Consider the following 23,232-nt stretch of genomic DNA (forward strand, 5'->3'; position numbering starts at 1 on the left):
AAACTGTGTGAAAGAGAGAGAGAGAGAGAGAGAGAGAGAGAGAGAGAGAGAGAGAGAGAGAGAGAGAGAGAGAGAGAGAGAAATGCTTATGATTCAATTTGGACTGTGTTCATTAAATACAAAAAATTGAGAGAGAGAGAGAGAGAGAGAGAGAGAGAGAGAGAGAGAGAGAGAGATGGGATGAAGTTTCTCCATTGCTTTTGTCGAGATTTTTAACATCCTTCTCATAGGGCTGAAACATGAAATACTCTGCGTTGTATGTGTTATTATTACAACTGCATTATCACCAGCAGATCTACCGAATTAAAGCATTCCTCTCTCTCTCTCTCTCTCTCTCTCTCTCTCTCTCTCCTCTCTCTCTCTCTCTCTAGAAAGCTAGATAAAATCAATAGGACACTGTGAATGCATAGTAAAACCTGCTCCTACAGATAAGTGAGCAAACGATGTCTCCTCCTCGGAGGACTAACAAGTCTTTGAGGCATCCTAATCCTTGTAACTCCTTGTAACACTCTCTCTCTCTCTCTCTCTCTCTCTCTCTCTCTCTCTCTCTCTCTCTCTCTCTCAAAATTTTATACTACTTTTAGATTAAAATACCACAGCTGGAGATATAATATACTTATATATATACATTATATATATATATATATATATATATATATAATATATATATATATATATACAATGGATTAATATGTGTGCGCGCCTAAATATAGAAACGTGAATATGAAAAATGAAACAAAACAAAACAAAAAAAACATCAAAAGTCTAAAAGAGGAAAATTCTGAAAGAAAAAGAAATACTCAACTCTTCCTGCAATGCCTCATATTCCGCCATTAGCGTGTCTTCAAAAAGGACTTTCTCTCTCTCTCTCTCTCTCTCTCTCTCTCTCTCTCTCTCTCTCTCTCTCTCTCTCTCTCTCTCCTTGTGATGTTAAAAGGATTCTCACCTTCCACGTTTTTGTTCAGACGGCTTCTCTCTCTCTCTCTCTCTCTCTCTCTCTCTCTCTCTCTCTCTCTCAAACCTTGTGATCTCCAAGACATTTATTCATTTCCGCGTTTTTTTTTTTTTACTTTTCTTCCTCCATCTTTCCCCTCCGAGTAACTTCTCTCGGAGAAAATGTCGGTATCTTTCTGTAATTTTCATTTCATATGTGGGAGGCAAACACTCCAGTCCCTCCTCCTCCTCCTCCTCCTCCTCCTCCTCCTCCTCCTCCTCCTCCTCCTCCTCCTCGCTCCTCCTCTCCTCTCCTCCTCCTCCCCCACCTCCTCCTCCTCCTCCTCCTCCTCCTCCTCCTCCTCCTCCTCCTCCTCCTCCTCCTCCTCAGTCACGCTCTCTGCTCTCTCCAATTTTCATGAATGTCTCTCTCTGATTTTTTGTACACAGACTTCTGGACCGGTTCGTTCATTATTATCATTGCTTTTATCATCATCATTATCATTATCATCATCTTAATAATAATGGAACAGAACGCAGAATCTAGGCCAAAAGCCAAGCGCTTGGACCTATGAGGTCATTCAGCGCTGAAAGGGGAAAATGTGAGAGTAGTGTCATGGGTGTAACAGGAGGAAAACCTCTAAGCAGTTGCACCATGAAACAATAGTTAGGAGAGGGCAGATAGGAAAGCAGAAGAGAAGGAATATGAATGGAGGTACAGTAAAAGGAGTGAAAGGGGTTGCAGCTAGGGGCCGAGGGGACGCTGCAAAACAACATTAACTAATTCCTACAGTGCACCGCGTAGGGGTCACTGATGGCACAAACCCCCCTAAGGAGCATAATATCAATCATCATTATCATCTATGGCCTAAAATGGATGCATAAGACCTGTCATTTCGTGCCATATTTCTATTAATTATATCTACTTCAAGATATTAAATAGACGTATATCAATGTCTATGACCGAGTTCTAGATATCTCTATTTTTCTATAATTTACTCATTCATATATTTATGATAATACGTTAATCTATCCATCGTGGAAATTATTCATAGAGGCCTTCTCTGCTTATTCATTCCATATTGATGAATCACATTCCTGCCAAACCACAGCTGTTCATCTCAGCGTCATGTCCACGATAAATGGTCATCCTCCAGCCATTCATTTTCCTTCAGATGCGATATCTGTGCGAATAAGCGTCGACCAGCATTCAAATGTGGATAAATGTTTTATATATACAACATTATTTTTGGACGTACTTGTAAGATCAACACATATTTTCTGTTTGTTTTTCTGACAATATCTACAAACGCTTATAATGAATCTCATTCATATGTGGATAAATGTTTTATATATTCAACATTTTTTAGGGCGTATTCGTAAAATCAACATACGTTTTCTGTTTGTTTTCTGACAATATCTTAATACGTTTATAATGAGTCTCATTCAAATGTGAATGAATGTTATAAATTCAACATTTTTTTGGACATAGTTGTAAGATCAACCCATATTTTTTGTTTGTTTTTCTGATAATATCTATAGATGAACTTATAATGAATCTTCTCGTTTTATAGACTAGTTGCCAACATTCGTCCTTTCTCTTTTCATCCAAAATACTTTTAAGTTTCCCCTAGAATTATTCCTTTGTACAATCTAGGGACACAAACGCAAAATTAAACCCTTGCGTTTCCCCCATCACTCTCTTAGTTGACCATAAATGCAATGATTTTGCATTTCGAACTCTTCACTCGTTACCACTCGCAATAAAGTCCTCATTCAGCACGAATTTCTTCTAGCTTTTCTTTTATCCTAACGTCACCTCAATCCACTGTGCTTACTTCAAATATCGTGACGTTTGCATAAATCTTTACTTTTTCTTGACTGCAATATTCTGAGATACTTGGAGGATAATGGCTTATCGGGAACATTTTCCAAAACTTAAAGAATATCTGTACTGCCATTTTCTACTCTGCCTACATTTTCTTACGTGAAAATACTGGCATCAAACGTATATGCACGCATGCGCACTGAAGTCTTCATAGCCTACGTCTTATTTCATACGTCAATCTAAGCGCGTAATTCTTGACGAAGGCGAACGAGAAAATAACGTGAGACGATCTTTGCTGAAAAGAATAACAATATTACTTGAGAGAGAGAGAGAGAGAGAGAGAGAGAGAGAGAGAGAGAGAGAGAGAGAGAGACCTTCTAAGGTGAACTACTTATATAAACTTCTTAAAACCTGCTTTTTCTCGCTCTGCGGGAATTCTTTTATTTTCTTTCTTTCTTCTTTTTTCGAGGTAGCCAGGACTTCTACCTTTTCCGTGACGCGAGAGAAAAGAACAAAAAAAGTTCCGCTTTACACGGAACTTTTTCTTGGATTCTTGCCTTCCTTTCCCTGTTTCTATTCGGAGGTTATAAGAACCCAGACCTGGAAGAATTCTTCAGCTGGAATTCTCGCCCTCTCAATATTTCTTTATTTATTTATTTATTTATTTATTTATTTATTTATTTTTGCACACAGGGAAGCATTTGCAAATATACAGACAAGTAAAAAAATTGCGTGTGTATGTGTGTATATATAAATATATATACATATATATATAATATATATAACTATATATATTATATATACATACATATGACGTCGGTAACCCAACCAGGCACGGACCACACACAGTGCTGCTTCCCTTCTCGGATCAGGAGACAAATATCACACACGTGTGAATTTGTGTCTGTTTAATGCTTATTGGTGTTTATGCAAGCATTCGTGTATAGGATAGCTAGGCCTAGTACATGAGTAGGCATCATTATTTCCATCACATCGTGAATAGACCTGTCCATGCTGTTGGCAGTGAGATGCGTGGATGTTGATTTACCGTAAGTGGATGTCAATAACGGATGTCTGTGTCAATAACGCCAACAGATGTCTTGATGCTCTTGCAAATTCATATCTCTCTCTCTCTCTCTCTCTCTCTCTCTCTCTCTCTCTCTCTCTCTCTCTCTCTCCACACCAAAATATTTGTTTACGTACTGTCAATGCTTAAGAACATATACAAGAAGTAACTGAAATGCGGCGGGCGGACACCGTAGAGTTTAAAGTTAACAACCGTTGACTCATCAAACTTAACATCTTTGCAAATGGATAGGTATGAAGATGATATCTATGCACTTTCTAGAACATTTAGGTAAGGTTCTGATATATTCTGAAAGCTAACATTTACCTTTACTGGAATTATAGACCATCTTCCAAAAAGGCGTCAACATGGAAGCAGTAAATCAGATGTTATCGGATGGTATATCACGTCCAAAAGTCTATATAACCATTATTGTCTGGGTAAAATTACAGGAGCTATGTAAAAACGATGATTGTATATCTTGAGTTCATCTTTATAAGTTTTTTGTTTATAAAAATAAAACTTATTAAAGTTTTTTTTTGAAATTCCCTAATTGAATTTCCTGGTAAAATTCTTTGCAATCATTTAAATACTCCTAATATTAAGTTAACAGCCATTTCACAAAAAAAAAACATCTCAATCTGTTTTCATTAAACGACGGGTTAAAATACACTATTCTTTTCGGTTCCTTTGATAATGAAGACAAAGTGGTCCTACTTAAAATATTAAAAATAGACAGCGATCTCCATCCTGCTGTCCACGATAGACCATAACGGCAGACATAATAAAATGATAACCTGTATCAGTGGTCTTCTATGATACTCGCCCTGATAAATGACGAGGATAAAATAAGTCACGGATAATGGGCGGATGTGCAGCGAGATATAAACCCATTATCCTGATTTATCATCGTTCAGGTTTTTTCTCTGGCCTGAAAAACCAAGAGCACCTTTCTTTAGAAACCGTGTCATTCTTTTGTGATTATTTTCCCGTTGTGTTCGTGAATTCTAAAAGGTGTTTTGTTGAAGATGATGGCATCGATTGCTGCATTGTTTCTTTCTCTGGTCTGAAAACCCAAGAGCCTCTTCTTTTATATATATAAATCGTATCATTCTTTAGTGATTATTTTTCCGTCCATCGTGTTCGTGAATTCTAAAAGGTGTTTTGTTTAAAATGATGGCATCGATTGCTGCATTGTTTCAGTCTAAATATATCCGATCACTAGAATCACAAAATACGGTCGAGATCTTTCATGCTGTTTATTTTGTTTTATTTTCAAGATGCAAGAGAAAATATGACATTAAAATTTTGCATCTATCTTTCGAGTGACTTTCACACATATCATTTTGTCTGAGTTTGACTTCAGACATTAGTCAGTTTGGAGACAATGCTTTAAATATACAGCGAGGAATGACAGATATTTTATGATAGATATTTCATGGCGGTTCTTCGACATAAATCTCGTCTCCCAGTTGACGACAAGTATTTACCATTGGGCCTACCTTCTTAAAGGTAAACTATTTTGGGGGACTTTGTTGTCGATTATAAATGGACACGTCTTCGTAAAGACCTCGAAAAATCAAAATAACTCCTTAGTACTTTTCTGTCAGTAACGAATGGCAGGTCTATTGGTTCGAAATTGCTCATTTTATCCATTCTGCGTCTTGTACGGCTCTCTCTCTTTCAGTAATCGCCCAATCTTCATTTTTTTCTTACTTCCTCCATACTCCTTCTACCTTCAGTCCTCCGTGATTCTACCCCCCTCACTCAGCCTTTTTTTCTAGTGCTTCCTCTCCCCTCCCCCTTCCCCTCCCTCCTCTTTTTTTTTTTACTTATTCTTTTTAAATCCATATTTCAAACACAGGCTTTATTTCCCTTGCTTTTCTGCGGCAGAAAAATTATTCAACGTCGTTTATCTCCCTCGTTCTCATCTCGCCTTTGCTCTTTCGGGGTCAGTAATCTCTGGATTGGTCGATCAATATGGATGTTTTTATTTTATGCTTTTTTTCTCTCTCTCTCTCTCGTCCCCTTCGGCTTACATGTTATGTAATTCTCCCGGCCGCAGTTTTTATGCCTCTTTTTTGTTTATTTATTTTTGGGGGGATTTGCAGAGACACGTTCGTTCATTCGTCATTGACAGAAAATTGATACGAAAGTATCTTTATTTTCTAAGGTCTTTACGAAGACCTGTCAATCGTTATAGACAGAAATTACTAAGAAAGTATCTTTATTTTCTGAGGTCTTTACGAAGACCTGTCATTCGTTATTGACAGAAAATACAAAGAAAATATCTTTATTTTCTGAGGTCTCTAAGAAGACCTATCCTTCGTTATTGACAGAAATTACAACGAAGATATCTTTATTTTCCGAGGTCTTTACGAAGACCTGTCATTTGAAGCAAATGGCAAATTCACGTGGAAAGAGAAGGGAAACCGTAAAAAAGAACTTCCTTTCAAACTGAGTGCGGGACTTTTGTCAGTTTCCTAGAGACAGAATCTCGTAAAATTTGCTCTGTGAGATTAACGGGGGAAAACTTGAGAGGAACCATTGTCTGCATTTGATTTAAGAGGAGACTATCAACCTGGTCGAGTTAGTTGCGCACTGTAAGCATTACTCAAGGTTCTGTGCAACGTACCTTCGTTAGCCCCTAGCTGCAACCCCTTTTATTCCTTTTACTCTACCTCCGTTCATATTCTCTTTCTTCCATCTTGCTTTCCACCCTCTCCTACCAATTGACTCATAGTGCAACTGGTTTGAGGTTTTTTCTCCTGCTCTACGAGCTCCTCTATGAGCAAGAGCCCGTGCTGGCATAAGGCCAGCTTAATCTACAACAGCAATCCTCTTGTTACACTTTTCAAGCTTTTTTACTCTCAATTTTCCCTTTCGGCGCTGAATGACCTCATAGGTCACAGCGCTTGGCCCCTGGTAAAATTTTTCATATTTATTCTCTTCCATTCTTAAATCATATCGTTTCTACATACCATTGCCTTATATCTGTCTCTTCTGGAACACAAGAGATTCTGAGAGTCAATCAGATTTATCAGTACCACATCCAGCGCGCTAACAGAAGATAGTACTCTATGACATACCCTGTGTCTCCTGAATCACCAAGCCAGCTTCATTGCAAATAAAGCTTTGTCATCAAATAGGATGAGAGCTCAATAACACTTACTTTTGTTTCCATTGTCTAGTGACAGAGCCTGATTTAGTCAGGCAAGTCCGCTGCCATATCTACAGCTGACATGAAAGACACCTATTAATAATCAACTTGGAAGCACAATAATCCAGCGAATATTCTATCAACAATGCTCATACGTGGATTGATTAAAAACCGTGTTATTTTCAATCAATGTTATAAAGAAAAAGTCCAATAGTTTTCATATAAGAGGAGAGTACAACATGCGTTACTTTAAATAGATGTAATCAGAGAAAGACAGTAGAAATGAATGAATTTTCTTTTTCTATGCATTACCAATAATACACATTCACGGACCCACTAAGGCCTCATTGTGACCAGACCTGAAAACAGCTTCCGTTTTCTTGTTAAAGTACTTAGTCAGCCTTTCTCCCATACAGACGTCAATGCCAGCACTGAAGCTGATCATTTCTAATATAACAGAAGACAAACCAATTACGTCTCGCTGAACAGAAGGCAGTTATTTACATCGAATAACTTTGGCTTTCAATATGAAGTAACAAGACCAAAAAGCCATCACTCACTATGTCAACAGTTCTTCACCTCTTTCCAACAGAGCAACAGGAGGCCAATCAATGGCACAAAGGCGAGAAACGGCCACACAAGGACATCGTGTACTCACGAATTCGAAGAAATTAAGGAATCGATAGAGCGGCAAGTTGGGGCAAACACTTCTTCACACTGGTACGTTGACCCAGAGGTAAGGTAGATCAGCAGACATAGAAAGGGTAGGTCTTATTTATTGATAAACTATATCCCCACAGACATACACATCACATAAATACTACATACATACATACATACATACATACATATATATATATATATATATATATATGTGTGTGTGTGTGTGTGTGTGTGTTGTGTGTGTGTGTGTGTGTGTAGTATGTATGTAAATTCTTTTGTAAAAACTTAGCTTTAAGCCAGAGTGTTTTAATAGGGCCTTTTATACTTGAGAGGTATGTAGGTATATATAAATCTATATATAGTATATATTATATATATATATATATATATATATATATATATAATACACACACACTAAAATGTATGAACATGATACCTGTTATACATACAACCATACACACATACACTCATACTCACAGTCTCACGATGACAAAATGCACAAGGCAGGGTCAATACTGAACTCAAACACACACACACACACACGAGACCTGAATGAAAGCGCCACACCATTCTATTAAAAGCTCCACCACCACCCACAGCCACCAAAGCAGAGTGTGTATAAACGTCCCGTAAGGCACCAAATCGGCAGGGGAGGGAGGAGTGGCCCTGCGGGACCTCCTTGTGGAATTAGCGTGGTCGACAGCCCTCATTTATTATGCACATGTACCACTCACGCTCAACTGCCACCCACCCCCCTTCCTCCTGCTTCTGGGCTCTTTTATACGACTGTCGGCCAATCGATCGACTTTTCGTTGGCGGCAGGCAACAACGCCAAATATCCCTGTTTGTTCAGCCACTTCTCTACCCAGCGTCATGGAAGGGGCTTTTCCAGGATCTGTGTTGTCTCGCTGACTGGAACGCGCTTGAGGAACGAATCGCTTGCTAATCAGTAATTTTGCAGCGCCCTATCATTCGCAAGGTATGATCCTAACTACTACTTTATTATTAGTATTATTATTATTATTATTATTATTATTATTATTATTATTATTATTATTATTATTATTATTATTATTATTCAGAAAATGAACCCTATTCATATGGAACAAGCCCACAACTGGGGGCCAAAGACTTGAAATTCAAGCTTCCAACTAAAATACGGTGTTCATTAGGAAGAAGTAACAGAAGGTAATAGGAAATACAGAAAGAAGAAATCAGTCACTAAAAAGAGAAAAGAGTGAACAAATTAATAAATATTTAAACAAAAATGTAAGCAAATTTTTTCAAGTAAAAGGAGACTTGTTTTAAGGATAGCAAATAAGTGCCTCGCACAGAATTCGGGGGTAATTTTGACAGTTCCATTTGCGGAGAGAAAGAGTGGGAGACGAGACGGAAATGAAATCCCGGGGCCAAAAGGAGATTAAATCCGCGATTTAAGGATTAAGACCGGATAAGGATAATAGGGCTGCCCAATCCTAAAAGGAATCTATTTGCTGCCAAGCTGCGAAGTCCTACCTTGTAAAGTTGGAGCGAAGATGCAAAGAATCGCCAATGGAACTGCCATCCTTACGTCAAATTCTGTATGAGACACTTATTCCCAACGTCAATTGCACCTAGTAACACGGTGGAGAGAGAGAGAGAGAGAGAGAGAGAGAGAGAGAGAGAGAGAGAGAGAGCGAGCACACTTACGCAGCGGTAACTCTAATCCTGCTTAACACTCTTGGTTGACGCGTCACCTTATAAATCATGAGCATTCTCGCGTTTAAGTTGCAACTTGTCACGGTCCTAAGACTATTTAATCCTGTGTTGAAATGATCGTGAGTTTAAAATAAACCTCTCAATCAACGATAGTTGTAGTTCGTTCGCTTTTTCCATTACAAATTTAACTTGATGCCTATATATCGAGTACCCTCTTTAACGTCTAAATTACTTTCCATACAAAATCTCTGTGGTATACCCTCTTCATCATTATATAACTTGTCATACCCTCTTCATCATTATATAACTTGTCATACCCTCTTCATCATTATATAACTTGTCATACCCTCTTCATCATTATATAACTTGTCATACCCACTTCATCATTATATAATTTTGTCATGCCCTCTTCATCATTATATAATTTTGTCATGCCCTCTTCATCATTATATAATAAGTCATCCCCTCTTCATCATCATATTAGTTTGTCATACCCTCTTCATCATTATATAATATGTCATCCCCTCTTCATCATTATATTAGTTTGTCATACCCTCTTCATCACTTCACCATTGTATAATTTTTCATGTCTTCTTCATCATTATATAACTTGTCATAGCCTCTTCATCATTATATAATTTGTCAAGAGACCGTTGTCACGTCATTGACATATTATTGACATACTCGCAAAATGTCGGTAGAATGGTTGTTTCTGAAGTGTTTTCGAATCACATACATTTTAAAAGGAGACATCGAAACTTCGAAGCATCAAATATTGAATCATAGTTTACAAGTGATATCAAACGAGACATTTTAAATTTGACATGAAAGAGACAGATGACTTACCTGCTCCCTGTAATCAACAAAAGACAATAACATGGTAAAGCATAATTCACAACATAGAAATTCTATAACATCTATAAATATATACATTGAACACTAACTGTGAAGACACTGGAAGCACAATTAACACAAACACAGAGGACAACAGATAATTCCAACACACGTCAATTCTCTAGCTATCACTTACTATTACGAATGCGTTTATCTCCAAAATCGTCACTTCTTTTCTTCTCCAAAGGCTTACAAAATCACATAATAATGCTAAATAGTTCAGGGATATAAGAATGATGTCTCTCGCTGAGTTTCCCTGCACTGAAGGCATCCTTAGTATTTATCTACTTTTGAAATAGTGCAACATCTACAAATAATTAATCAATCTGCGTCTGGAGGTTTAGTCTCAAAGTCTGTTTATTACACACACTATGAGGTTGAAAGGAGGCAACACATTCAGTTACGACTGTCTGTTAATTACCTGTCTATCCTAGTGTTCCAGACGATACCGCAATTACTCGAAGATGGACCTCACCGAAATTTTGCAGAGGCGTACGTTATGGTCAACAGAAAGCATGACTAAATTTTGATTTGGATCTAAATTTAGATGTTGATGAAATAAGCGTGATTTATGTATACTTATTTTTTCTCGGGAAAGGGATTAGGCTTTTCAAATTGTATATGGAAAAACGGTCACTAATATTTTTAACGTATAAATTATGCCTGCCTCACAGAACTGGGTTATTTTTAGATATGTATGCAAAACCTGCAGCTAAACGTTTTTTTCTTTCTTTTACGAGCAAGAAAAATCAAATCAATGAGAGGCAACAAAAATCATTCCAGGTACCTATACAAGAGTATATACCTGGAACTGCAGGGAAAAGATTAAATAAAAACTAGAATGATGGAAGAGTTCTAGAATATCGTCAGGGAAAGAAGAAATAAAAATTATGGAAATCTATGATCAACCACATTTCGTGTTTACGTTTCGTAAAGTTCTGATGTTAAAACATTGGCATTAAATGAGATCTGGATTTAGTGAAAAAAAAACTCAGAACAGCCACTGATGAACCCTACTGGAAATGAAGGTAAACAAATAAAAAAAAAAAAGACAGCAATAACTGCACTGCTCTTTCACAAGACCCTTTTGATCTGAGGACGGCTACGCTCGCGTGACTAGGGTCCGGTGTTTGGAAGGAATATTGTGTGTATTCTCCTCCTAAACAGGAAGGGACGAACAAACATAATACTATTATTAGATTTGTGACCACTCTCTTTATTTGGATTTATTTGACTTTAAGCAACGGAATGTTGCACGGACGAGGTAAACAATATCTAGAGATGATTAGGTTCGATTTAATGGGGTCTTTTCGTCTACTAGCAAAATCGGATGTTAATTTATTAGATAACGAAGGGATAATTTTAATATTCTTCATTCTGCTTAATGAGGCTTTCAATAAGACTTTCTATAAACCTTTATAGGGGAGGCTGTCGTCAGGGACTTACGTCATCTTATAAAATGATATCGCCTATAACACTTTATAGGATGGCCGTTCTGATAGATTTGAATCGTCTTATAGAAACTAAACGGTGATTTCGTTTGTTGGCTTTTCGTAGAAAGTAGTAAACCATTTTTAATGAATAAGTACAGACACATATTATCCCTGTTATTATGCAAAGGCACTTTACTACTAATCTGAGGGATTTCAAACTAACGCTTTTCACCGGAAATATGGTGCTACACAAGACGTAAAGATGAACTGAAATTGCATTCTGTTTTCATGCTTATTTAATTATTTATAACTAATATGCCCATCTCCTGCGTGCTAGTTAAATTTCATACTCATCTTTTGCATAGGCTGCTTAAGACAAATATTAAATAGATGACTTTACCACTAAAAATAAAATAAGACAAAAACAAGATCTGGCTGTCCAGGAATATACATAAAAAAAGCATACTAAGAAAACTCCTTTCTTAACCCCTTCCAAAAAAGCCTACATACTCATGAAATAATCGATACTAAAACCAACTCCTTATTAAAAAAAATTACATACTTAAAAATGACCCATACTATCAACAACAAAAAACAGACTAAAAAACAAAACCTCATACTAAAACTTCATACTAAAACCTGACTCTTTAAGCCTTCGTTCTACTATCTAAATAAAAACTTCTGATTTTGTGTTTATGATCCTTTGAAAAAAAACCCTTTATTCGACCGTTAAAACTGCTTCTCTTACATGCTTTAGTGCATGTGTACTCCCCATTGAACAGATAGCCCTGGATTTGGCTCTCTATCCACAAGGAATTTTGATAAAGACGTCATCCTGCATAAGGGTTGCATTTCGAAAATTAGGCAGGAGACCAAGTTAATTATCTAATCTAGTTATCTAGTTATCTATCTGTCTAATAATAATGGAATGACATCGGGTATACATGGCTGTATAACTCAGAGGGGATAACACTGAATGCATGTATGTATATAGCTACATCAGCCTATATCAATGGATCTACCTAATAATAATGGAATAGCATTGGATATGCATGTCTATATTACTCAAGAGATAACACTGAATGCGTGTATGCAAGTATGTGCGTATGTATTCATGTATGTAACTACTCGTACGTCGTTCATACATAAACACCTATATCTATCTACCTAATAATAATGGAACATCGTTGGGTAGGTATGTCTATATTACTCAAACGGAGATGAGGAGATAGCACTGAATGTATGTATGTATGGGTGGATGTATTGGCATATGCACGTTATACCCTCGACCATCTAAACACACCCACGTCAAAGTATTGGCATATGCATGTAATTCCATAGATCATATACACACACGCCCATATCTAATCTCGTTCCAACATCCGGTCACTAGTCATTCCTTGAAATATGCCTAAGAGGCCTAAAGACACGATGACCCTGTTCAACGGAAAACATCAGCTGATCGCTCCCTCACTGACAACTGTGACCCTGACCCTGACATCGCCAAGTTTTCTAGACCACAAAATAATGTCGTCTCTGGCTTAACACGAAGCCCATTAGATATGCAAATCTGTACATTGAAAATGTTGATGTCATCATCCCTTTTTTTTTTATTAATTTTTTTTTTGGTAAAGGGGAAGACTTTGGGAGGTTTAACATAATATCCTGGCAGGAAGAGGAGGATTATATTTAATGAAGGCATTTAAACATTAATAAGAAAACACTGCAAATTCCTTGTCGATCAAAAATTCCTCATAATGTAGAGAATTATTCCTACGAAGGATGTTTCCTTAACTGAAAATACTGTTGAAAAAAATAGTTGAGAGAGAGAGAGAGAGAGAGAGAGAGAGAGAGAGAGAGAGAGAGAGAGAGAGAGAGAGAGAGAGAAAGTAATGATCGTCATGCCACGGAAAAGAAATTAGCCTTATATAATATTGTACTATCTAAGAACACCCAAATTTGCATAAAATAATCTACACGAAAAAAAGAAGCAACGTTTAATGGTAAGAAGTATAAATTATGAATGAAGTCCCCCCCCCAAACCCCCTTTGTGAGCCAACCACGAATCGCTATGGAATTGTAGAAGAAGAAGAAGAAGAAAAAGGAGAAGAAGAAGAAGAAAAGAGGTTGATAGACATGGCTTCCAAAAGGGACACCTTCTCTTCAGAGGAGGAGAAATGTCAGCAATGGATCCCATTTAGTCCTGTCTGGAATGAAGAAGAAGAGAGAGAGAATAGGGAAAAGGGAGACAGAGGGAAAGATACTGGGCAGTGAGAGAGAGAGAGAGAGAGAGAGAGAGAGAGAGAGAGAGAGAGAGATACGGGGGCAATGGTTTGTGAATGATGACAATAGGCCGGCATTTTCATTATTCCCAAACTATCGTCTCTTTATTTTGGAGGCCCGGGGGGTCTTTCTCCCTTCAGAAAAGTGATCACAGAAATACACATAAATATTCTTTTCCCTTTGTGGGGCATTTCTCTCTTTAGGACATCAACCCTCTAGGAGGTCGTCGAAAAAGGTGCCTAGTGAATGATGAATAACAAAAAATATAATATATAATGAATGATGAATAATAAAATATTTAATGATGAAAAATAAAAAATATAATGTAGGATACTCGGGGTGTCAGTACAGATCATTCTAGTCTTGAACTCTTACGGTGAACAGACGCGTCGTGATTTGGTTATTGTCATACAAACGAATTACAATCTATCAACACTTACCATTTACAAACTAATATCACTACAGTACCACTATTTACAACATTGCATAGACATCAATTTATACACAAACATGTGAAATGCTGGCTCTACTGATGGCGTTAAAAGTCCACAGAGAGAAATACTGCAGACAGTGAACTGGTACATCTACATTGTCAGGAACGGCTCAGCAGCCGTGGACACTATTTCCAGATTTCCAGCACATTCCAGAGTCTGAGGAGACGACATTCGAGTTGCATCAATAGCCACAAAAGACGAACATGAATCTACACTGGCTCTTAGCATACACCAATTAGACAATCAGGCTTTTTTTTTCTAACTAATTGACACAGCACAGATCTAGCGCGTGACCACAGGTGCTATTGTTTTTATTTTTAAATCAGTAGATTTCATTCTTGGGTCAACAGGCCCTTTAGGAGATGATTTTTAGTGGTGATTCTTACAGACAACATTTAGTGTGACTAACATGGACTTAAGGGAATTGTGCTATTCTTCAAGACATTCGGGAATGGACGAAATCTTGAACACTGAAGACAGCAGGAGTGGAATGAAAGGGGATTGGAAAGTGAGTGATATGGAAATGACCAAGAGAGGATTAGTCAAGTGAATCATTGCAAGATGGCAGTTTTCAAATTGTTCAGCTCTTCTTGACCGAGATCATGAGGAAGACAGTTAGGGCATTTTCCTGTGGAATAGTCGAGGGGGATTTAAGTGGGTTGTTAGACGTTTGGTTTAGCACATTCATTAAAACGTCTGCTGGCGTTTTCACTTCTTTGGGTTTTCGCGTGACAGTTTCTTTCAATCTTTTCAGGCTACTTTTAATGAAAGAATTGAGCAACTGTGTCCTTTTTTCCAGAATCTTTCGGACAAATGCGTCCTTTTTCCTCAAGATTTAACGAAAAAGAACGATGCTGAATGAATAGAATTGATAATTTTAAGAGCACAACATTTCCAATGTACTCGTTCTTCTTGTAGTCAAAATGATAGATTTTTGTTTGAGATATCGAATGAAAAGGTTTTATATTTTCTGCGTCGATACTCCGAGTGAAAACTGATGACTGTATACACTGGGCTATAAGGTACAAAGATATATATATATATATATATATATATATATATATATATATATAATATATATATATATAGGTATATAATATGAAATATAGTATACAATATATATATATATACATATATATAATACTATATATAATTATATATATTCACCAGCGTAGCCTTTACCAAAGAAGTGAAGGACGCGAGACGGAACATCCACTGTGTTACGTACTACTAGACATCTAGCCAAAAATCGCTCGTCATGCTGCAGTGTTACCAATCAGGCACAGACAGACAAAATTTTAAAAAAAAAAATTAAAACCCATGTGGAGCCTTTTGTCTTACCACTGGCAGCAAAATATATAGAGAGAGGATGGCTTGGCCCTTCCAAGTGTAGGCCAGCCACTCAAAACTTAGAAGTGGAAGAGGGAGATTAAGTCCCACTTGGTTTCCACCTTAAGCCCGGCTTCGCTCCCTGGAGAAAAGCACACAAAGTTGAGAAGAAAGGTTGCGGTAGGGAATTTTTTATTTTTTTTATTTTTTTTGGTGGGGTGGGGTGGGGAGGGGGTGGGGGAGGGAGGGCCGGGAAATATTATCATATATACTTGGTTAAAGTCATTTCATTTTAAGATGGCATTATAATTATTAAATTAAAAGATATATCAATGTATCTTCTGACATTTTATGAACCTATGAAAATGGGGGTATATTTTTTTTGGGGGGGGAGGGAATTCTCATATATATACGTTGGTAAATTCATTACAATGTAAAATGAACACTTAAGTTGCTCAAATATATATCAAAGTATTTTTTTAAACTTTGTATGAACCTGTGAAAAACGGGGGCATATAGCTTTTATTTTGGTAGGGGGAGGAAATTCTCATATATATACGTTGGCAGTCATTACAATGTAAAATGAACACTGTAAATTGCTCAAATATACATCAAAGTATTTTTTAATATATTATGAACCTGTGAAAAATGGGGGTATGTTATTTTTTATTTTTTTGGAGGGAAGGGAATTCTCATATATACGTTGGTAAAGTCCTTACAATGTAAAACTGACACTATAAATTGATCAAATATATAACAATGTATTTTTTTAACATTGTATGAACCTGTGAAGAAAATGAATACATAATCTTTTTGAGGGGGCAAACTTATCATATATACGTGGGTAAAGTCATCACAATGTAAAATGAACACTATAAATTGCTAAAATATATATCAATGTCTTATTTTATACCTTATGAACCTGGAACAAATGATCGTGAACAAAAGTTGTGAATACAATGAATACATGTATATTTTTTTTATACCTTATGAACATGGAACAAATGATCGTGAACAAAAGTTATGAATATAATGAATGCATGTATATTTTTTTATAACTTATGAACCTGGAACAAATGGGTATGAACAAAAGTTATGAATATTATGAAAACATGATTGACTCATTATTGGTTGAATAAATCACATTCATCTCTTAAATCTATGGCCTTACCTAAGCGAGAAATAAAAAGATTTGCACAATATTGTACAAAAATGACAATTATACTTAAAAGAAAAAGCGAAAATAAAAAAAAAGAAACTCGAACACTTACTATATGAAGCTACAAAGTAAGAATAGAACTACGGATATTGATAATAAAAATTTTAGCAAAGAAACAAAAGCTGACAATGACATTGGTTCTTGCTGCTGATGCTGAATGTATATTAATGTATAAATACTTTGTTACTGTTGCGATTTGTGTAAGCATGTATAAATATAAGAGTATACATGTAAGTGTGTATGTATTTGTGTATCACCAAGTGCTTGGCATATCCAGTGTTTCAATTTTCCTTCGTGGCTGTAATTTTGTTCATTATGATCATCACGTTTTAATTTTTCGTGATTTAAAATTAAACATACATCATATATATATATATATATATATATATATATATATATATATATATATATATATATATATATATATATATAATGTATATATAAAGTTCAATCAATGTAAAGTTTAACTTATGTAAGTTAACTTAATGTGTATATATATATATATATATATTCTATATATATATATATATATATATATATGATATATAATTAATATAATTAATTATTATAATATACTAATATATATTATATATATATATATACTTTTATTATTAATATATATATATATATATATGCTTAAACAAAAATCACAGTAGATGCATGAGACTTCATTAAATAACCGAATACCACAGGAAAATGATAGTCAGAAATCCAAGCGCTTTCGTCTTTACTAAGACATTGTCAATGTCTTATTAAAGACGAAAGAGCTTGGATTTCTGACTATCATTTTCTATATATATATATATATATATATATATATATATATATATATATATATATATATACATATATATATATATATATATATATATATATATATTATATATACACATATTATTCACCTCCTTATCCAAATTCATTCCAGATCATAACGCCAGCCTTTTTAGTCTCGCTACGCGACCACAAACCGACGCGAATATAAAACTTCCCACAAAAATGAAAGAATAACCTCAAATGAAGGGACTTTCCAAGCTCTCTCTCTCTCTCTCTCTCTCTCTCTGGTATTGGCAGAACACAAACGCAGTCTCGAGTGCTTTTGTAAAAGCGCAGGGAGGCCATTAAACGCTCCCAACCCTTGAGAAAGACTCGTCTGGCCTTATTATAAGCGTAAATGGCACTTCTACGGACGAATGGAGACTGCTGCTCTTGGCGTATTTGAAGAGAGAACCGGCGGAAGGACCTCTTGGGTTCTCATGTAGCGATTTCGGGCGAATTTTTGGCGGGCAGTTCTGACAAATGAATGAGCTCTCGGTTCCGTTTCATTCTTTATCTTTTTTTGTTTTTTTCTATTTTTCGTTTTTATTTTTTTGACAGATGCCATCCTTGATGTCAGGAATAATGTTAATTTTGCTGATATTGTGCGTTGTGGATTGCGTTATTTATTATTATTATTATTATTATTATTATTATTATTATTATTATTATTATTATTATTATTATTATTATTATTATTATTATTAATGTACGTATGCTGAAAGCAGACTTTCTTTCAAACATGTTTTATTGAAAATATTGGCAGAATTTACAGAATTGATTTTATACAAAATTCTCTCAATTCTTCTAATGATTTTTTTTTTTTTGGCACACTTCTTCTTCTTCTTCTTCTTCTTCTTCTTCTTCTTCTTCTTCTTCTTCTTCTTCTTCTTCTTCTCGGGTTAAAACAAATGGAAAAAAATCATTGCTACCATCAAATCTACCTTCTATATTACAATATTTCGTACAACGTACTGCCATTTTTTAAAAGCATCAATTCGTCACAAAGAAGAACGTCCCCCCCCCCCTCTCTCTCTCTCTCTCTCTCTCTCTCTCTCTCTCTCTCTCTCTCTCTCTCTCTCTCTCTCTTTTCTTCCTTTTACTCTAGTTTATTTTTCGAAAACACTTCAAAAAGAAGAGCTTAAAAGAAAGCTAGAAAAAAATCATTAGGACACTGAATGAACAGTAAAACCTGCTCTTAGAGATAAGCGAGCACATGATGTCTCCACGGATGGACTAATAAGTCTTTGAGACATCCTAATCCCTCTCTCTCTCCTCTCTCTCTCTCTCTCTCTCTCTCTCTCTCTCTCTCTCATTTAATTTTCATACCCATAACTAATAGGTTTTTAAAATTCAACTTCATTAATCCGATCAGGCTGTTTCTATTGGCCATCTCTCTCTCTCTCTCTCTCTCTCTCTCTCTCTCTCTCTCTCTCTCCTCTCTCTCTCTTCTATTATTTAATGTTCATTTCCAGTTCCTCGTTGGACGGGTGGTTTTCGCGCTCGGTTACCAATCTGGTGGTCCGAAGTTCGATCCTCGGCACGGCCAACGTGGAATCAGAGGAATGTATTTCTGGTGATAGAAATTCATTTCTCGATATAATGTGGTTCGGATCCCACAATAAGCTGTAGGTCCCGTTGCTAGGTGACCAATAGGTTCCTAGCCACGTAAAAATATCTAATCCTTCGGGCCAGCCCTAGGAGAGCTGTTAATCAGCTCAGTGGTCTGGTAAAACTAAGATATACTTAACTTAATGTTCATTTCCAAAACAAATAAATGTTTAAAATTCAACTTCATTAACTCGATCAGGTTGTTTCTATTGGTCCTCTCTCTCTCTCTCTCTCTCTCTCTCTCTCTCTCTCTCTCTCTCTCTCCTTCATTGCAATAAACCCATTCAGGGACGCAACTCGCGCTATCACTGGAACTGGACGAACACAGGCCTACGACGTCGCAGTTTCAAAAGTCTGCTGGACAAATTTCTATGCAAATGTCAAGTGTGGGTACTGCTACTGCTGCTGCTTTCTCTCTCTCTCTCTCTCTCTCTCTCTCTCTCTCTCTCTCTCTCTCTCTTATTGCGATGTTTCCAGGCTGGCTTAGGGTTTTAGTCATAAAATAGTGTCTACATATTTGGCCTGGCGTTGCCCCTCGCGCGCGTTTGGGTGGAATTTTATTGTAATGGTGAGACGCCCCTTCGGGAATAGCTGAGCCTATATAAGTGACGTTGATTAGGAGTTAGTCCATTGGTAGAGAAAGAATATTGGAATGGACATTCAAAATGATTCTATAATGCAAATAAAACTGATAAATATAAAAGAATAATCGAAATGAAACGCAAAGATGGAAACGGGGCAAATGACAGACTACTGAAGAACTTATTAAACACTTATAAACAATATTTGAAAGAGGAAATAGTGCAAATGCCAAACTACTGGAGAAATCTATGAAACCCTTACAAACAATAATGAAAAGGAAAAAGATCCAAATGGCGTACTACTGAGGAGCTTATTAAACATTTATAAACAATATTTGAAAGAGGAAAATGGTGAGAATGACAGACTACTAAAGAACTTATTAAACTTTTATAAACAAAATTCAAAAAGGAAAACACTGCAAATGACAAGACTACTAAAGAAACCTACTAAACATTTATAAACAATATTGAAAAAGGAAAACTAGGAAAATTTCAAACTACTGAAGAACCCTACTAAAAACTTATAAATAACCTTGATAAACTCATTTAATAACCGAATTACATCCCTGAAACAAAACCAACTCCTAATGAATTATGTCTGTTTATTTTTTTCCCGTCCCAACTCCAACCGACGACGTACGTAATCACCTTCATCTTAACTCTCCCGCTGGCGCATTCTGTTTCATTAACTCCCACAATCCCACGGATAAATATTCCGCATACAAATGAACGCCCCCGAGTGGTGGCAGGCGAAGTTTTATTCCTCCAAATAAGCAGACAGCAACTCTGGGATGAAACTCTATCTGGAGGAGGGATCTGGTGGTGGCGCTGCTGCTGCTGCCGCCTGGTGTCTTGTGTCAGAACGACTACGGCAGGCTGAGCTGCGGTTTGCATCTCGTAATTAAATGGGAGAGATTATGCGCGAGGATACGAAGCGGTTTTAAAATTGGAGGAATTGCGTGTGCATTGCTTGATTCAGTAAACTGAAAGAAGCAATTTTAGTTGGTATTCGAGACGGGTAACTTGAAGCAGTTGCTAGCTAGCTTATTTTTTCCATTTGCTAATGTTTTTTTTCTTTTTTTATCCACAGGTAACTTGAAGCAGTTGCTAGTCAGCTTATTTTTCCATATATTAATATTTATTTTCTTTTTTATCCACAGGAACTTATAGCAATTTGGCTTTTCTTGGCTTTGTTTGTAAAAATAATTTTAATATCTACCGTGCACTCGAGGGCGCAAACGCAAGTGTATTTCCTTCTATCACCTACACACACAAGCAAACACAAAGCAATCGACGCCCTGACACATTCGTGTGTGTGGGGGGTGGGGGGCAATCGATGGCCTCCTAAAGCGTTTTATGTGCCAAGAAAACTGTGTGTGATCATTTCAACGTCTATCTGCGTAATGTCAAGAAGGTTCATCGGAAGATCAGAACTATGTAATAAAGAGAATGGGGGAAAAATGACCATAACTCAAACGAAAACATCCTTTGTACAATCAACTGTTATAGAATTAATCAAACTGTATATTATTCCAGTCAAAAGAAGATCACATGACAGGGGACAATACACTGACGCCGAATATCCTTGCAATAACAGACATCGGTTGCAGCTGAATGAGATGCAATTGCGAACCTGGCAACAGAATCCCAACAAGACCCTTCCTTGATTTAGTCATTCCAAGAGAGAAAGGGGTAGGGAGAGAGAGAGAGGAGGAGGTGATGGGAAGAAGGGGTCGAGGGGAGGGGAGGGCCACCTATCAAATCAAAGGTAAACGTTTCCTTTGCCAACAACGTCGTCATCAGACGAAGGACCTCTGATCGAATTGGGCCAAGGTTGAAAAGGATAAGAAGGAAATCGATGATTACTTGACCATAACTTTCTTTACCTTTTTTTCTGGATTCGTCATGAAATCTTTGGAAGATGAGATGAATTCTTAATCCGGAAGTTTGAATACATATTTTTTTATGTATATATATTATATATATACTATATATATATAGTATATATATATATATATAATATATATATATATATATATATATATTATATATATATATATATATATATATATATTTCCTCTGTCAATAATCAGAGAAAGAGATAACTGACATTATACATCAGAGAAGTATGTCTGAATATAGATATATATTAGTATATAATATATATAGGAAAATTATGAAGTACATCATCATCATCATCATCACATCATCATCATGAATATTTTGATGTCCTCAGGATATGCCTCTGAAATGAGTTTCTAAGGATATCACAATCAGAAGTTTGTGATGACCTAAGGATACGCATTTCAGAGTCTTAACCTAAGGATACCAGGAACTACTAAGTTCTGATGTCCTAAAAATACGCATTTCAGAGGCGTATCCTACGGACACCAGGAACTACTAAGTTCTAATGTCCTAAGGATACGCACTTCAGAGGCGTATCCCAAGGAAACCAGGAACTCCTAAGTTCTGATGTCTTAAGGATATGCATTCCAGAGACGTATCCTAAGGACACCAGGAACTCCCAAGTTCTGAAGTCCTAAGGATATACATTTCAGAGGCGTATCCTAAGGGCACCAGGAACTCCTCATGCCCCACACGCAACGCGCATAGTATCTGGAACAAGAAAAACGCGCCATTGTCAAGCGTGAAGCCCCCGCTCACTCACTCACTCAAAATCAGCCCCGGTAGACAAAAGCCGAACGCGATCGTATCTCCAACTCTCAGTCAATAGCCTAATTACTTCCCATTGCAAGCAGGGAGTCTCCTCCCATGTGTATGCCTCAATAGGACGCGTCTCAATAACTCATTACTCACAGGGTCGTGAGTAATTAATCCTAATTGGGCTGCCTGGCTTCGGCAGTAGACAAATGCTTCAAAGGTGGGTCTCCATTCGGGCAGGCTTCGTGCTCGTGAAAGCAGGTCATTTCCTCTTGATAATCATTGACAATGGAGGAAAATTATTACTTTAGGCAGTTAATTGATAATGAAAGAAATTTATTATTATTATTATTATTATTTTGCTCTATCACAGTCCTCCAATTCGATTGGGTGGTATTTATAGTGTGGGGTTCCGGGTTGCATCCTGCCTCCTTAGGAGTCCATCACTTTTCTTACTATGTGCGCCGTTTCTAGGATCACACTCTTCTGCATGAGTCCTGGAGCTACTTCAGCCTCTAGTTTTTCTAGATTCCTTTTCAGGGATCTAAGGGATTCCGATGCCTAGT

General features: G+C 36.7%; 1 protein-coding gene across 9 annotated transcripts in view; it reads right to left on the reverse strand.

Annotated features, from left to right (window-relative positions):
* LOC135224670 (calbindin-32-like) overlaps positions 1-23,232 on the reverse strand; it is a 259,533-nt gene that overhangs the window by 197,769 nt on the left and 38,532 nt on the right. For 8 of the 9 annotated variants that reach the window (XM_064263899.1, XM_064263900.1, XM_064263895.1 and 5 more), the window contains exon 4: positions 15,794-15,923. The exons of the other annotated variant lie outside the window; for it this stretch is intronic. The gene's annotated coding sequence lies outside the window, so the exon portion shown is untranslated. The remainder of the gene's footprint in view (positions 1-15,793; positions 15,924-23,232) is intronic. 9 annotated transcript variants of the gene reach the window in all.

Source organism: Macrobrachium nipponense, chromosome 12 (genome assembly GCF_015104395.2).
Source record: "Macrobrachium nipponense isolate FS-2020 chromosome 12, ASM1510439v2, whole genome shotgun sequence".
NCBI classification, from domain to species: domain Eukaryota; kingdom Metazoa; phylum Arthropoda; class Malacostraca; order Decapoda; family Palaemonidae; genus Macrobrachium; species Macrobrachium nipponense.